Below are 18,731 nucleotides of genomic sequence, written 5' to 3'. Positions count from 1 at the left end.
CAACTCCCACACAACATGCACAACATAGCCAAAACTAGTAAAGTGCAATAAAATAAGTTAATCCAAGCTAAGCAAAGGACATAAACATGTTATGTAAAACATAATATGGCTAGCCTTGATCTCAAGTCCAAGAACAATGATGCAAAACACATTTTTCCTTCCTTTTCCCTTTTTTTTTTTTTGAAAAAAAAAAAAAACCTAACATGAAACGTATGAATGTTATGTAACGCAAATTCTTAAAGCAAAAAGAAACCAAAACAAGAAAAGAAGAATGGTCACAAAATTACACCAAAGACCATGTAAGCTAAGGATGACTAAGGGCACAAAATTACACCAATTACTTGACGAAGCGTCTCAAACTTACTTCTATCAAGGGGTTTGGTGAAGATGTCAGCATTCTAACATTCAGTAGGGATATATTCAAGAGCCACAATCTTTCTTTCAACCAGATCCCTAATAAAGTGATATCTAATCTCTATGTGCTTAGTCTTAGAGTGTTGAATAGGGTTCTTAAAGATATCGATAGCACTAGAATTATCACAATAGACAACCATGGTGTCTTGTGATATCCCATAATCACTCAAAAGCTTTTTCATCCAAAGAAGCCCTGAACAGCAACTTCCAGCAGCAATGTATTTTGCTTCTGCAGTAAACAGAGAGACATAATTTTTCTTTTTACTCATCCAAGTAACAAGATTGGCTCCTACATAAAAACACGCACCAGTTGTGCTTTTCTATCATCGGCATTGCCGGCCCAATCTAAATTTGAGTATCCAGCAAGAGACAAATTAGACTCTTTACTATAAAACAATCCATAATCACAAGTTCCACTAAAATATTTTATGATTCTTTTAACAGCATTCAAATGTGAAACTTTAGGATTAGATTGAAACCTATAATATACACCAACACTAAAAGTGATATCAAGACGACTTACAGTTAAATACAAAAGACAACCAATCATGCTTCTATATAATGTAACATCAACAGACTCATCTAAAGGATCATTAGTTAGCTTTGCATTAGCAATCATTGGTGTTCTAGCATGTGCAACCTTTTCAAGTCCAAATCTCTTGACAAGATTTCTGGCATGCTTTGCTTGGTTGATGTAAATTCCCAAATCCGTTTGCTTCACCTGCAATCCCAAAAAATAAGTTAGTTCACCAACCATACTCATTTCAAACATCTTCTTCATTTCATCTGCAAAAGATTAAGCAAGAGAATCATTAGTAGCACCAAAAACAATATCATCAACATAAATTTAAACTACTACAAAATAATTCTTATCATTTCATATGAAGAGAGTAGTATCTGTAAATCCTCTTTTGAATTCATGCTCAGTGAGATATGCAGTTAACCTATCATACCATGTCCTAAGAGCTTGTTTCAAACCATAGAGGGCTCTTTTTAGTTTGTAGACATCATCCAATCTGTAAGGATCAATAAAACCCTTTGGTTGTTCAATATATACCTCTTCTTGCAACATCCCATTCAAGAATGCACTCTCGACATTCATTTGATGCAACCTAAAATTCAAATGACTTGCTATGACCAAGAGTATTCTAATGGATTCCAATCTTGCTACCGGTGCAAAAGTCCCATCAAAATCAATCCCTTCCACTTGTGTGTAACCTTGAGCAACAAGTCTTGATTTATTTATAATGACTGTACCATTTTCATCCGACTTGTTCTTAAAAATCCACCTAGTTCCAATCACATTTACTCCCTTTGGTCTAGGAACTAATTTTCACACATCATTCTGAACAAATTAATGAAGTTCTTCATGCATAGAATTAACCCAATCAGCATCTTGTAGTGCTTCATCCACTTTTTTCAGTTCAAATAGGGATAGATAGCATGAGTGAGTAATTACAGTCAAGGGTTTGAATCTCAATCTCATGTTATCATTCAGACTACCCAATATGTTTGTGGCAGGGTGATTTAGCTTCACTCTAGAGGAAGGACCTTTGACCAGAGATGTGGAGTTACCTTTTTATTCAGTTGAAGAACTAGGCTCACTTTGTTCTTGTTGAGTTTCCTAAATCGGTTTGGTTGGTTCTGAACATGATGGTATTGAAACAGCATCATTCTACAACAACAGCTCTTCATCACCATGCTTCCCAACATAATCATCAGGAATAGAGTCATCAACCTCCATAGTCTTTTCTTAAACTGAAAGAGTGTTTTCTAAATGAGTTTCTGAACATAGTTCATCATTGATCACCACATTTGAAGATTTCATGACTGTTTTAGTTCTCATATTGTATACTCTGTATGCTCTACTAGTAGAAGAGTAGACCAGAAAGTATCCCTTGTCGCTCTTTGCATCAAACTTTTCTAGGTTCTCCCTATCACGCTGAATATAACAATCACTGTCAAATATCCTGAAATATTTGACAACAAGCTTCTTTTCTCTCCCCAGAGTTCATAGGGAGTTTTCTTGGAATCAGGTCTGAAATACACCCGATTGAGTATATGGCAAGCAATGTTAACTGCTTCTCCCCAGAAGGACTTGGGTATCTTCTTGTTATGTAGCATGATGCGAGCCATCTCTTAAACAACCCTATTCTTCCGTTCCACTATTCCATTCTATTGTGGTGTCTTGGGCGAAGAGAACTCTTGATGTGTTCCTTGATCATTGCAGAAAGTAGTCAATTTTGTATTTTCAAATTCTCTTCCATGATCACTTCTAATTCTGGTTATCACAGTACCTTTCTCAACTTGCAATTTCTTGCACAAGTGTATCATCTTTTCAGGAGCCTCAGCTTTATCTCTCAAAAGCACAACCCACGTATATCTAGCGAAATCATCCACAACAACTAGAATATATTTCTTTCCACCTAAACTTTGAACTCTGACCATGAGATCAATGTGCAACAACTCTAAAGGTCTTGAAGTTTGAACTTCTGTTACAGATGGATGCTTGGACTTCACTTGTTTACCCATCTGACATGGTCCACATATGCACTTTTCTATCTTCTAAAACTTAGGCAACCCAATCACTGCATCACACTTGGAAATCTTCTCTAATTGCTAGTGACTTGCATGTCCCAACCATTGATGCCATAAGTCTACTTGGTTGATCTTTGCACTGAAACACTTGTTGCTTATACTTGGGGTTATACCATAACAGTTGTCAGCAGTCCTAGTACCAACACATTTATAGTCACCTCCTTCTTCAAGTATCTCACACTCATACTTGGTAAAGAGAACATTCAGTCCATTGTCACAAATTTGACTGATGCTAAGTAAGTTAGCCTTTAGCCCATCAACATACTAGACATCTTCAAATATTGGCAACCCTGAAGATGTCCAAACGTGACTGTCCCAATCTTTCTTTCAAAAAGTGTCTTGAATAAAGCTTTATTTCATGTCATATGCCTAGAACAACTACTATCCAAATACCAAAGACAAGAATCACGTGCCTTTAAGGTGTTTAAAGCAGTATAACACATAATTATCATCACATGTAATTATACCAAGATATTCAAGAAAAGACTTAACACATGCAACAAGTGACACAAACCAAAAGTAGACAAGTTGAAGTTTTAGCAATAAGAATTTCAAAGAATTCATGACAACAGGAGTCAAGGATCAACTCTTCGATAAAAGAATCTAAACACTAGAGCTAACCAGCTTTGATACCACTTGTATGTTTTTAGACCGCTTAAAACACCAGTTGTTTAACCTAGTTATTTAGCCAAGTGATTACTTAGGTAAATTATTCAAATCTAGGTTAACACAAGTAAATCATATCAAGTAAACAATGCAGAAAGTAAAGAACAAAACGATATGATAACCCAGGAAAACCAAACTGGTAAAAAACTTGGGGAGGATTTAACCTAGTTATCCTCAAGGTAAAATAGGATCCACTATGAAAGAATTGAAGTTTTACAATAGCGACTTAGACCACTAACATCTTATTGCTACCTAGAGTAGAAAACTTACTACCACGACCACATGATAGCTACGAGTCCACGAACTACTTTTTTCTCAGATCCACAACATCCACAAGTACATCAACTTGTATTTCTCTTTATGCTCTTGAAACAGCAACTGAAGCGATCACCAAGCTCCCGACATTAGTCTTGATCTTGATAACCCTAAGTATGTATGAAGGTAAACACCTCTAGATCTCACAAGAGATTCACACACATAAGATATCACCAACCTCAAAAACATGGCTAAGGTTTTTCTATTTATATGAGACATAAAACATAAAACCCTACACGTTAAACGGGTTTGGGCTTAGTTGGAAAATTCTACAAAAAAACAATCTGTACGAGCTTCGATCGATTGAGTCTAATTTTCAGCAACCTAAATACAGACTCTAAGTTTTGATCATGGGTTGCCAACATTACACATTGAAGTTCTAATACATTTAGATCCTAAAGTCTTAGAACGAAACATAATATATATATACAAGGACATATTATTTTCATGAAGCTAGAATTTTTACTCAACAAATATGTTGGGAGTTTTCCTTTTACATGAAAATAGTGTCCATAAGAAAATTGATTTTCTCACATCAACAAACCAGACATGTTGGCTGCATATTCATATTGGCTGAAGAAACTGTACAATATATAAGGACATATTATTTTCATGAAACTAGAATTTTTACTCAACAAATATGTTGGGAATTTTCTTTTTACATGAAAATAGTGTCCATAAGAAAATTGATTTTCTCACATCAACAAACCGGACATGTTGGCTGCATATTCATATTGGCTAAAGAAACTGTACAACAAAGATCATGCTTATTTAGGTTTTGAATTTTCTTTATTGCTGTTATAATTATCCTTAAAATAGATAGTGAAAAGTAATTATATTGAATCATAATATATCAATGCCAACGGTAACATAAAAAATGTACAAATTCAACCAATCTATATATATATATATATATATATATATATATATATATATATATATATATATATATATATATATATATATATATAAAATAGGTGAAGATGAGAAAAACTCAAATTAGAATTCTAATTTTGTGCCACGTGTCCTAAATCATTTATTCTTAAAGAGTTTTATTTCTTAATTTTAGAATCAAATGTAGGACCACATCATAAATATTCATCTAAGTGAATTATTAAGTACAAAAACTAAAAAGTCTAGAATAAATGAATTGTTAAAAAATAGTGCTTCACAATAAATTTTTTTTTTTAAATAAAAAATTTACATTTTATACCTTATAATATCCTTACAAATTTTTTTAAAGAGGTAACAAAATATAAAAATGACTATCAATATAATTTAAATTATATTTATAGGAATTATATTATGCATTTTATTGTATATCTTTAAGTGTATCCATGCATATGCATGGGGTTACAAGCTAGTTAAGGTAATGGTTAATAGCAATGAATTAAGATTGTATAATAGAAAAACGTTAGCCACTAACATTTACTAGGCAGCCAACTCTTAATAAATAGTTAAAAATAATAATAAGTATATAGTATTTTGAATTTTATAAAAAAAGTCCAACAATCCCCCACTTATTTTTATAAAATCATAGATAAAACAAATGTAAATATTTTTTGGGTTAAGATAGAACATTATGCATAAAGAGGGTGCCAATGGCCTGAACATTTAGTGTTTCAGCAATGTTGTTCCAAAGTCAATAGTGAACTAAGTCTTGAACTATGACTTTTTGTGTGGAAACAAGACATTGCATCGCACATATAATATTCTAGTACTCTGCCATGAGCTTCTAAGCCAGCACATTACGACCTTGTGCTTGATCCCAGCTATCATGAGCAACTTAGAGAATTAGCCATATTCTCAAAGGAAGTTGACTCACTTCCATGCTCACTTAGGTGTATCTATCAAGGATGCTCTTGTAACTCTAGCATCTCACTCATAAGAGCTATAGATCACATTATGAGTTTTAAATAGAAAACTCATCCTACTTAACGTTACGAGATACATGTACTTACATCATAGGGAGGGACAAGAGTACTTGTACTCAAAATTTAGTGCATGCTATACAAAATACTCTAGGATTTGTTCTTCCCTTTGAACCTAGTTCTTGGGATCTCCAGTCCTTAGGTAGGGTATCCTTATAGGTAATTTATTTTCTTTGAGCTTTAGTCCCATCCCCCTCGATGTATATCTAGACTTTTGACTCTAAATAAATATTTCATCATTTCATTTATATAAAAGCTCAAAAGTCTAGGGAAACAACACTTTATTTTATATAACAGTATTATAATAAAAAAGTGCTAATATAAGATATAAGATAAATTCATATATATATATATATACACACACACACACATATAACAACATAAACATATATAAGCTATTTGCTTCTTCATTAGCTTAAGCTCAATTATCTTTTGGATAGAGTCATCATATACACGGCCAGCGGTACTCACATTTATTTATTTATAATTTCATCACTATATATTTAATAGAGTAGCATGCTTTAATGTATGTGTTTAATTTTCTTTTCTTTTTTTTGAAAACAAAACATTCATTAATTCTTAATAAGATAGTATCTTGGTACAGGGCTTCCATAGCAGGTGGAGGAAAGTCCCCCATCCAATACAAATCATCTAAGCTATTTCTCGCATGTTGTGCAAGTACATGTGCAACCTTATTTCCACCTCTCCTTATACAGCTTATACTCACCCAATGTAATTCACGGATCAAATGGCGAATATCATCCACACTACAAAAAACGAGGGCTACAGCCGCATTTGAAAAACACAGCTATAGACCCTAAAAACGCAGCTTTAGGGTCCGAGCCGCATTTTCAAACGCGGCCTATCCTACGCGACAATAGCCCCCAGCGGGACCTGAAGCTGCATTTTTAAAAACGTGGCTTCAGATCACCCTATATCTACGTTTTTTAGTCCCTATAGTTGTGTTTTTTCAGTGCATAGATACGGGAACTATAGCTGCGTTTTGAAGAAAACGCGGCTATAGACCCGGTTTGGGCTACGTTAAAAACGTGGGTATAGGCTAAGACCTATTAAAACGCGGCTGTAGGCTCAGCCCTGTAGCTGCGTTTTCTAAAACGCGGCTATAGGCCATCTTTGACCGTGTTTACAAACGGCTAAAGACCCTTACATTGGTTTTTTCTATAGCCGCGTTTTTTAAAACGCGGCTATAGGTTTTTTCCCCTGTTTTTTTTCCATTAAATCTATAATTCTTGCCCAAAACACTCAACATATGCAACCAATTGGAACCAACAAAACAATTGCCAACACTCAACAGTTCCCAACCATGTGAAAACTTATACACAACAATTTTAACATTGCAATTTTTTGTTTGCCCTTTTTCAATTAAAAAACAAAAGTGAATGGTCAGTTCATTCTACCATGTTAGTTTGTGGCTCTATAGCCTATACTGAAATATAGTCAAGTTTTAGGTTAAGCCATTTAACATACTCTTCTAACTATAAGTATTATAAAGGAACAAAAATATCAAGCTAAAGGGCATATAAATATACAATTTTCCAGAATCACGTACCATAATGACAGTCCAATTCTCATATGCACCTGGTGACCATGGATTTGGACTGAAGAGTCGTCTTGGGATTCCTTTTGGAACACTTCCAGCTGGTAGATAGGAAATAGCTGTCCAAACTACAACCATCAATGGCACACCATAATCTGCTATGAAGCCTCTCAGCAATCCTGTGGGAGTTAATAATGAACTCCATAAATTGAAAGGACACTAGAAGCACCAACAGCAGCAAATATGGTTCACATGGAATAGAATTGGAAAGAGCGATGTATCATTGCATTAACTTACTGAAAATGCTAAAAACATAGATTTACAACATCAAAAAAGCGAAAAGGGCCAGAGCTCTTTCAATCTAGTTTGTTGTCACTTGTCAGTGACCTTATTGATAAACTCAGTGAGAAGGAATCAAAACATCCAAATGAACCTCCACTAACTGTTACAAACACAATTCCACGTGTATATGGGTGGTGATGCATGTGCAAGAGAAGAAGGGAGTCCATAGTTTGAAGGAAATTTTAGGTATATTCAACTTTTAGATGATATATTTTAGTTTCCCAAGTAACTTCCTTTGTACATGGGGAGCACTTTTTTTTTCCTCTCTCTCTTCAATAAACGTCTTCAATTACTTATAATATTAAAATAAATTTTTTTTTTTTTTTTAAAGACTGCTTTCCTTCAAGACTACAACTTCTTCTACTTTTGTTTAAATTTTAAGCTCTTTACCAATTTTGTTAACAGCTCAATAAGCACATATCAGAACTACTTCAGCTCTAAGTTTTTCTTGCTGCATCATTCTTTTTCTTTTTTGTTGTAATGTACTCATCCAGTGTACCGTGTACATGAGGTTTCCCTTCAATTCTAATAATTACTTATCAAGAAAATATAGAGGGAGCTAACCATAGCCAAAGAACATAGTGAGTCTCACCATGCACAAAATTTCTGGGTCATAATGCCTGCTGAAAACATTAACTGAAACTCTTCCACCACCGCCACCGCCATATCCATTACCTCCACAAGCACTTATCCTGCCACTGCCAGTCCTGCTCTTATGAAAGGAAAACACTTCAATTAAATAAGTATAAAAACCTGTATTTCCAATACTGAAATTTTTACAGATCTAAGTTGAGGTAGATGCAAATACAATCACACCCACATCTACACAGACAGAATGGGTAAGACTTAAATGGAATAATATGCCGTTGAATGTCTCCCCTAACAAATATAAATAAAATCTGAATTAATTTTATCCAGTGTGTGCGAACGAATACATGCATAGTAAGGCACACACGCATGCACCAATGCACGCACATAAAAATGGAATAATATGGATGCATCTTCTGCTAAAAATAAAAATCTACATTACATGTTATCTAAAATGCATGGTGCATGCCCACACAGGAACGCATGTGTATATAGATACAAACCAGTGTATTGCTAAAGTTGTGCCATTATAATATCATTTAAAAAAAAAAAGACATTATACACATCTTCCCCCCAGAGCAAAGCTACAAAGAAAATGCCCACTTCACTTTGAGAAAACGCTCACTTGAGAAAGGTCTTGGCCCCATTATACTGCCTAACAAGTGTGCTGAAATCCAAACCTTCAATCACTTCAACCAAGGCAATATGATTGAGGAATTGGCCATTGAAGCACATAGTGTTTGGATTAATTTGTCACACACTCAATTTGTTGAATGTTGTATGTATTATATTTAGAACATGATAAAGTGTAGATAAGTGTTACAGTAATTCAAAAGTATGAAGAATTGAATACAAGAAATAAGATTATGCCAATATGTCATAAGAATTGTTTGTCAAAATTTAATGGAAAATTCAAATTTATGTTAGACATGCTTTTTTATTTTTATTTTGTTCCCTTTGAATTTAACATAAATCCCAAGGGTAGGTGGTAAAGTTCTAAATAACGATAGTTTAGACTTTGAAGTTTATAATAGGCATTATAATTGCAGAATAATTTAGAAAACAAGGTACAACTAAACCTTTTTTTTCTTTTGGGAGTGGGGGGGGGGGGAGGGTTGAAAGACAATATCAAATTATTATTCCTAATGTTTGACAATAAGGAATAGCATTGTGAGTCCCTTTCAGTGCTCTGTTGGCTAAAGAAGCCAGCATCATCAAAAGCTTCCCCTCCACCCCCACCCAGGTGTTGCAATCATAGCTATCTCACTTGGCTAACCAATACATATCACCATACGTGTGTGTGTGTCTATATATATATTTATATTGTCATAGCTAATCATGGTTCTAATCTAATTGCCAACTTATGCCCAAATGAGAGACAAATTAAGAAGCCACATCAAGTCTTGCATATTTGAGCTTTAAAATTGGGTTTATTTTTGGTTTTTGAAACACAGCCCCCTCATGAATAGATGTATGTGTCTGCGTAATATATATAATCATCTAATCATGAGTCTTATCAATTGTCAACTTAAGCCCAAATGAGAGACAAATTAGTAATCCGTTTTGCATGTTTCCATCAAGTCTTGCATTTAAGCTTTAAGGACTGATCCTCTTTTATTTGAACAGAAAAATAAAAAAGACTTCATAACAAATTTATTGATTTGCACACACAAATTTATTGTAGTTGTGTGCCTTTCTCCTATTATTTGCACATAGTTTAATTTTTTATTTAACGTCTATAAAAATATCATATATATATATATAGCAAGGAATCAAATGGAAAATAATTGGCAAACCCAGTAACTAGAAATTTATCAAGATGTTCAGTACAGAGTACATGACAATCATAAACACAAGACACTAATTAAGGTGTTGTAGGCATGGCAACATGCACATCATTCAAAAAATTGAACATAGACATAAATGCAAGAAACATATAGAATGTGTATAATTACATAGGTTATGTAAGATGTAGACATGCATGATACATGTTAAAATCCCTGTCCATCTTGTCATACTTCTCAATAATATATTCTTGGGGAAAATAATTACAAGCTGGACTAGACAACATAACACCCCACCTAAATACAGGACATGATATCTGAAGCTGTACAAAATATAGCTCACATTTCCCCTTGATAAGTTTCTCCATATGAGCACCATTACTATCTCCATTTCTCAACCCCTAAGTAAACATCCTTTCTTATTAGATTAGATTAATTTGAAGAAACAACTCATCAATTATTTTTTGGGTATAAAGCCTTCTTCAATCTCATTAATTTTCTTTTCAAAACTCAGCAAATAGAGACAATCACATGTGACAAATAATATAAGAAAACACCATCCGTAAACACATATTAGAGGAATGCATGTTAAGGACCTGTTATCCAAGGTTTCAAAATGCAAAATGAAAACAGTCAAAATAGTCTAAAGATTCATAATTATACCAGAAAAGGAATGATTGGAGACAGATTGAAAGGGATTGTATCTAACAGTAAAGTGAATGCCACAAGTTTAGCCTTCAGCATTGACTAAAAGAAAGGCCCTTTAGACGACTATCACCTTATATACCTGTAAAAATGGGCGACCGGGAAGGCACTTATCAAGTGCAAGAAATTTTGTCACTGGGCCACCTTCCCCATGCTGAACAAGAGCATAATACTTGCAATGTAGGTGAGCCGAAAACCAATAGGGTGGTTTCAATTTTTCTAGAAGTTGAGCAGCAGCTACACTTCCAAGAGTTCTTTCCTCAATCTGGATAACATTTTTCAACCACATAAGAAATCATAAAATTCTCCCCCTATCAAGACAAGGTTATTCTACGGGAGATGCTATGGAACTAACCATTAAAACAAAAATAGAAAAATAAAGATAAACAAGAGAAACCAAAGATTTTTTTCCCAACACAGAACCACCTCCATATACTAAGATAGCAGTGTGCAATGTTCAGTTGTTCACGCCACTGCACACCTTATTACAACTTAAAATTCCAAATACAGTCAAAACCTTTGGGCAGATCAGTTTGCCTAAAGAAAAAAAAAATCTTTAATTCCAAAGAAGGCACAAAATAGAAAACAAAGGCAAGCCATTAAATTTGACATTAAATAAGTACTTTAGTGTGCAAATACGTGAAGGGCAATAAAGTGGGGCTGCTTAAAGACAATTTTTTAGAAAGGCAGAACTCTAGGAAGAAGATTCATTAGCAAAGTAAGCGGTGCAGTAAGAATAGATAGATTTAGAAAGATGCTAATTTTTAATTGTTGAGCTCTTTTCTGTTCTTTTTTCTTGAGCGGGGAGCAGGGTTAATAAGTTCCTATATCCCCCTGGAACATTTTGGTTTTGTGGTTTCAGAATGCAGCAGAAAACAGAATTAAAATATTAAGAGGCCTTTGAAAATAGGAAAAGAGAGAGAAAATTTTTAAAACATTAGTAGGTATACTAGTACAATTCGGATTAAACAAGTTTTATAGTGTAAATTGAAACGTAGATAAAGAAACCCAAAAGCCAAAATTACCAATCTTGTTCAAACGAAAACCCTAGGACCCAAAAAACCATAATCCCCAAGCATTCAAATTCCTAAAGGACCGAAACCCAGAAATCAAAAACAAACAAGCAACATAACAAATCATTGCAACGCAAATACCCGAATCAAAAACCCAAATCAAACCCCAACCAAATACCTTGAAGAGTGAGAGGATCGGCGGGCTGGAGTGCTAGCCAAATCGTCGGCGGCAGCACTGCAACACAACGGTGGCGGCACGGTGAGGATGATCGGCGGTGAAGTGGAGGTTGGCAGTGACAGGTCAACGGTGATGGAGGATTGGGCTTTGTCGGCGCCGGTGAGGGAAGAGCGGAGGGAGGAAGGGGATTCGGAGAGGGTGGAAGTGAGGGGAGGAGGGGAGGGCGTTGGATCGAGAGGTTTTTGACAGTTGAGAATGAGCTGAGGGATTTAGGGACCGAGAGGCAGCTTTAGGGTTTTTTTCAATTACGTGGAGTCGAGGGAATTTTTATTTATTTATACTTAGGTCTGTTTACATGAAACTTATTGCTGAAAATTAAAAATTGAAAACACTGTAACAAAATAATTTATAAATATGTAAAAAATTCTATTCATGCCAAAAATTACTGTTTATCGGCCTAAAACTGTTCATGATCCATGAGACGCTCGAGAAAAAAAAAAAAAAAACTTAGACATAGACGCGCGTTTGCGCAATCCAAACACCCTCTTAAAACTAAGCCGCGTTTTATCAAACGCACCTTCAACATATCTGGTGATGCATTTAATAAATGCAGCTCTAGATTGTATAAAGCTGCGTTCAATCAAATGCAGCTCTATAAATATTGAAGTTGCGTTTGTTAAATGCAGCTCTAGATATGTTAAAGGTGCATTTAGACAAACGCAACTCTCAGCATCTTTGAAGCAGAAACGCAGCTCTAGATATATTGAAAAAAGGAAAAAAAAAATTCCCCAAATGGGTCTAGAACCGCATTTTTTAAAACGTGGCTTCAATCCTACCCAGCTAAACGCAGTCTTAGCATGTAGAAAACGCAGCTCCAAGAAGGGGCTATAGCCGCGTTTAGTAAACGTGGATTTGGACTAGGGGTGGAGCTGCGTTTTCCAGAAACGCAGCTCAAAGTACCCCCTGGAGCTACGTTTTTATTAAACGCAGCTCAAAAACGCGGCTACAAAACACGTTTTTAGTAGTGCCACCACATTCCCTAACAATGAAAGGTTAACCAATGGTGATGAAATGGCTTGTATGGCATTGATGTTGTCGCCTTCAATAACTAGCCTTGAGAAACTAGCGTCTACAGCGAATTCAAAAGCTCTTCAACAAGCAAGCATTTCGGCTTCATCACTGTTACCTACCTTCGGCCCATTGGAAGTTATTGCAGCCATCATCTCTCCCTTGTCGTTGTAGACTATCGCTCCAAACCCAGACCTATTCAATTCTGAAAAAATTGCTACATCAAAATTAAGTTTAAAGGCAGATTGTGGAGCCGGTTGCCAAACCTCCCTGCTAGGTTGCAAGGCCGAGGTTGCTGCCAATGGTGCCTGTGATTGTTTATACTCATCAAGGTAGTATGCTGCTCTCTTGTTTAGACTGATTAGGTCACGTAATTTACCTCCATGCACCACCCTATTACACTGATTCTAGATAAACCAAGCTTGAATCCAGAATAGTTTCATCTCCTCCATAGTTAACTGCTTCATTAGATACTCCATGAGATGAAGCATATCAAATTGCCCGTGACACCCTTCCTACATATTTTAAATACCCCCAGCCCGGATGTCTTGAGCAGCGGCACAATCCCACAAAGCATGTGTGGCTAATTCAGAAACTCTGGTGCAAATCAGGCAACCATTATCATTGAGAGTCCGCCTCTTTGTTAGGCTCAAATGAGTAGGCAAGATATCATGACACGATCTCCATCTGAACACTTTGATTTTGTTTAAGATCCAAAGCTACCATAACACAGCCCACACATCTTTCCCAACACAACCACGAGAATTTTCTGCCCAATCACCACCCTTTTGAATTTTTCTTGCTACCTTATAAGCCGACTTGACATTAAACATCCTATTTCTGTTGTGGAGATAGATTATGGAGTCAGACACATTTCTCCAGCTCAATGGAATCCTACATACTACTTTAACCATATGGAAGATGGACATCACCACATCACTTCTCCACACATGCAGTTCCAGATTGATCAGGTCTGAAACTACCCAATCATCAATATCTTCATTGACCAGATGGAGAATTTTATTTGTTGGGTGGTTAGGGATCCATCTATCCCATTGGACACTAATTGATGATCCATTCCCCACTTTCCAACAATGGCCAAATTTTAGGATAGGTAGTGCTGCCATTAAGCTTCTCCAAACAAATGAGCAATTTGGTGACTCTATAGCATCAAGAAAGGAAGAGCGTGGAAAATACCTTGCTTTGAAGCACTAATATAGCAAGGAATCAGTGCTTTGAATCATTCTCCAACCTTGCTTAGCCAACATTGCTAGGTTGAATGCACGTAAGTCTCAGAATCCCATCCCTCCCTCCTTTTTTGATATTGACACCTTATCCCAACTTTTCCAATGAATTTTCCTTTCATTCCCTACTTGTCCTCACCAGAATTTTTCACACAAAGCATCTAGTTCATCACATAACTTCATAGGGAGTTGGAACACACTCATTGTATATGTGGGAATAGATTGAGCTACTGCCTTAATGAGACCTCATTGCCAGCTCTAGATAGAAGCATGCTGATGTGCATTGATAATAGCTTAATTTTGCATATTTATATCATTGTTAGAAAACATTATCATACTTATTTTGAGTTAATTCATGCATTTTATATTTGGTTTTGGAATAATGGTGAATAATCAATTTTGAGCATAATTGAATTTTATTGTGTGGATTTATCTTTTGTAGGAGAATGAAATTAAATAAGTGGATTTATGCAAAGAAGAATGCTAATGGACTTTACATTTACAAAGGCCATGATAAATTTAAAGAAGGCTAACCCAATTAAATTTAAGTCCAATTGGAGCAGGGAATCAAAGGAAATTTGCATCAAATCCAAGTCCAATTCGGATTGGGATTCCAGCTTGCATATCAGTTAGTATTTTTTTTTTTTGAAAAGAGAAATTCCATTACACCCAGCAACTGAACTACAATAATGCACAGAAAGCAGCCCAGCTACAAGCAGTCTAAATGTATCAGATTTCTCACAACAGGGGGAGACACACCCCTCCACACCTGATTAACATTATCACTTTTAGCAAACCTGGCTAGCTCATGTGCAACCTTGTTGAAGTCCCTTTTTAGGTGCCGGATCTGCCAACTGTTAAACTCATCAAGAGAGCTCAAAATACCATTGACAATGTGGCTGAAACCCCCACTGGAATCCTTGGACCGAATGTTATTAACCACTGATAGTGAATCTGATTCAATAATAATCTGTTGAAGGTCCAGCTCCCTTGCAAGAAGAATCCCCGCCTCAATTGTTAGAGCTTCGGTCTCTTCCACAGTAAAGTTCCCTGGGAGAACACGGCATAGTGCAACAACAGTTACTCCCCTACAATCCCTTATAATCACCCCTATACTTGATCGCCTCCCATCATCTGCAGTGGCCCCATCAGAATTGATTTTGAACATCCCAGCTGGAGGCTTTTTCCAACTAATCTCACATGACGAAGACCCCAGCCAACTAAACTTTGCAGCTTCCTTAAAATCTTCAAGCATACTAGCTGCAAGATTCCAGACTTGCTCAGCCCCCTGACTAACTGATTCGAACACCCTCAGATTTCTATTATGCCAGACAACCCAAGCTACCACACACAACAACTCCATATCTCTAGGGGTGCCAACATTTAGCATTTTTAAAGCCATATCAGGGAAGTCCAACATTTCAGCTCCAAAGACAATTGGACACTCCTTCCACTAGTTCCATATTCCCTTCACAGCACTGCAACAAAAGAGAGCGTGACCAATAGATTCAACCTCTAAACCACACATAGGGCACATTCCATCAGTATTCACCTATTTTCTCCTTAAATATATCATAGTTGGCAGGGCATTAGCACAAGCTTTCCAGGTGAAGATTCTAATTTTTGGGGGAATCTTTAACTGCCAAATCTGCTTCCAAAGGGGAGTTCTAGGGTCACCATAAGGGCACTCACCCCTTTCTGATGGATTTATTACAGTTAGGGCAACATAATACGCACTTTTTACAAAAAATTCTCCCTTTTTGTTTCCCACCCAAATTATTTTATCCTTAGGAAGATTGTAGCTCAACGGAATATTGAGGATTGTTTCGACCTCAAAAGGAAGGAATAAAGACTTCAATGTATCAACCCTCCATCTTCTAGAATCCTCATCAATTAAGGCCGACACCATAGGATAGTCATCAAAAGGCCGAGGCGGAGAGATTACTTTGTAGGTTGTTGGGGTGGGGAGCCACTTGTCCTCCCAAATGTGAATGAGCCATCCTTGCCAACCCTCCATCGGGTACCCTTTCGGATCACCTCCAGGCCTTTGAAAATGCTCTTCCATGTATATGACGGACTGTAGCCAAGCTTTGAGCTTAAAATGTCTCCATTTGGGTAGTATCTGGCTTTAAAGACTTTGGCATAGAGGGAGTCCGGGTTTGACAAGAGTCTCCAACCTTGCTTGGCAAGCATTGCTAGGTTGAAGGCTTGGAAATCCCAGAAACTCATTCCACCATTTGACTTTGCTTTGCACATTTTCTCCTAACTCACCCAAGCAATTTTCCTCTCTTCTTTTCTTTGCCCCCACTAGAAATTTCTTATCATCCCTTCAATCTCCTCACACAAGCCTTTCGGGATTAGGAAGCAACTCATGGTATAGGCGGGGACCGCTTGCGCTACCGCCTTTATCAAGATTTTCTTCCCTCCTATGGACAATAATTTCCCTTTCCATCCCGCTAATTTCCTTCCAACTTTTTCCTTCACTTTCGCAAACACTTCGGTTTTTGATCTTCCAATAATGGATGGGATCCCCAAATATTTGCCATGCCTAGTATCTTGCATTGGATTCAGGATGTTCAACACTTCACACCTTTTCTCCGGAGGGGTGTTATGACTGAAGAAGACTGAGGATTTCTCAGCAATAACTTTATGGCCAGAGGTAGCTTCGTAAAGCTCCAGGATCTCAATGAGTTTATGGCATTCTTGCTCAGTGGCTTTGCAAAACAAGAGACTGTTGTCCGCAAAAAATAAATGAGTAACCATAGGACTTCCTCTACAAATAGAGATCCCATTCAACATCTGATTCCTTGCTGCATCCTTAATTAAAGATGAGAATCTGTCTGCACATAACAAGAACAAATAAGGAGATAAGGGGTCCCCTTGTCAGAGGCCCCTTGTAGGAAAAATACATCCATGAACCGTTCCATTAATAATCACAGAATAAGAAACAGTAGAAATGCGCTTCATTATAAGTTGGATCCATTTCTCATGAAAACCCAATTTTTTCATTACTTTCTCAATAAAACCCCACTCCACCCGATCATAGGCTTTGCTCATATTGAGCTTGACCGCCATAAAATTCTCCTTCTCCTCTTTTTTGTGTTCAAGGTAATCAGTTAGTATTTTTGGCATAACTTTCGGCTCAGATGTCCAATTGAGATTATTCAAGTTGGCTTGGAAAGTTAACTTAAAGGGCTACAACTTTGTAGTTTACCAAAAGTCCAAATTCTGACATTAAATGAGCCAAAATCATCTGTTAAATGAAGCCTAAAAATCTGGGATTCAACTTGTAATAGGATTCCTTGACCTATTTGAAGGCTTTTTAGGGCAAAATTCAAGGAGGCTAGTGCTACGGCTGGGGGCAGAACATAGAGAGTGTGGTTAGTTTTATTTTATTTGTCTAGTTTAATATTTAGTATTTTAGTCTTGTGTTTTATTTCAACTACTATGAGTAGCTAAATTTATAATTAGGGTTGAGGATGAAACCTTGTTAAGAATTATCAATAATATTTATGTGATTTGATTTTTTCCACAATATTTGTTCTTTAATGATTTAAATTGTTCTTGTTTCATATCAATTGACTGAGATGAGATTCTAGATATGAGTTCAATCATGTTTTTCTCATGATTTAGGATTTGTCTTAATTAATTGAATACTTGGTTTATTAATTCTTGATTATAAAATTGGATATCGCTTGTGATTTGTTAATCAATGGATACAATTTATGATTTGATTTTTAGAACTGGATATATCTTGTGACTTGTTTGGCTACGGATACAATTGATGATTTGATTTTATACTTAAGAAGCGAAGAAGAACATGATTTTGATTTTTAAAATAAGGATTTTAATGAGAATATTCTCCATGATAGCAAGATTGATTTCTAGATTATCATGTAGTGAATTGGGAAAAATTAACGATCATAAATATATACTGATATGACTTACAAGGCAGATTCCAAAACCTTAATTCCTTTCCCTTGATTGTTTACATCTTTTTATTGCTTTATATCTTTTGCTTAGTTTAATAATTTGCTTTATTTGATTATTTGCTTAGTTTATTTAATTTCAAAACAACCAATTTTTATTAAACTAGATTAGGATTAATTTGGTTAAGATTTAATTAATTTTTCTACATTCATTCAAGTCCCTGTGGGTTTGACCTCGTTCAACAAACTATATTTCGGTACAGTTCGTACACTTGCGAGTATTTTGAAATTTCACAACACCTGCTTTTCCACCCTTGTAGTTTCTTCTATATTTTGTCTTTCAAGTAAGAGAAAGTGTGGTATTTAGCCCTCCCAATCAAGGTTGGCAGCCCTAGATA

General features: G+C 36.0%; 1 long non-coding RNA gene across 1 annotated transcript; it reads right to left on the bottom strand.

The window, feature by feature from the left end:
* Positions 1 to 7,154: 7,154 nt before the first annotated feature.
* Positions 7,155 to 12,371, bottom strand: LOC142642869 (uncharacterized). The gene is made up of 4 exons (XR_012845755.1): positions 12,093 to 12,371; positions 10,984 to 11,166; positions 8,417 to 8,531; positions 7,155 to 7,661 (listed from the first exon to the last, which is right to left on the bottom strand). It is a non-coding gene; the product is annotated as an uncharacterized LOC142642869 (long non-coding RNA).
* Between the last annotated feature and the right edge of the window lie 6,360 nt (positions 12,372 to 18,731).

The sequence above is a fragment of the Castanea sativa genome, chromosome 7, assembly GCF_040712315.1.
Source record: "Castanea sativa cultivar Marrone di Chiusa Pesio chromosome 7, ASM4071231v1".
NCBI classification, from domain to species: domain Eukaryota; kingdom Viridiplantae; phylum Streptophyta; class Magnoliopsida; order Fagales; family Fagaceae; genus Castanea; species Castanea sativa.
This window is presented reverse-complemented; position numbering and strand designations above follow the sequence as displayed.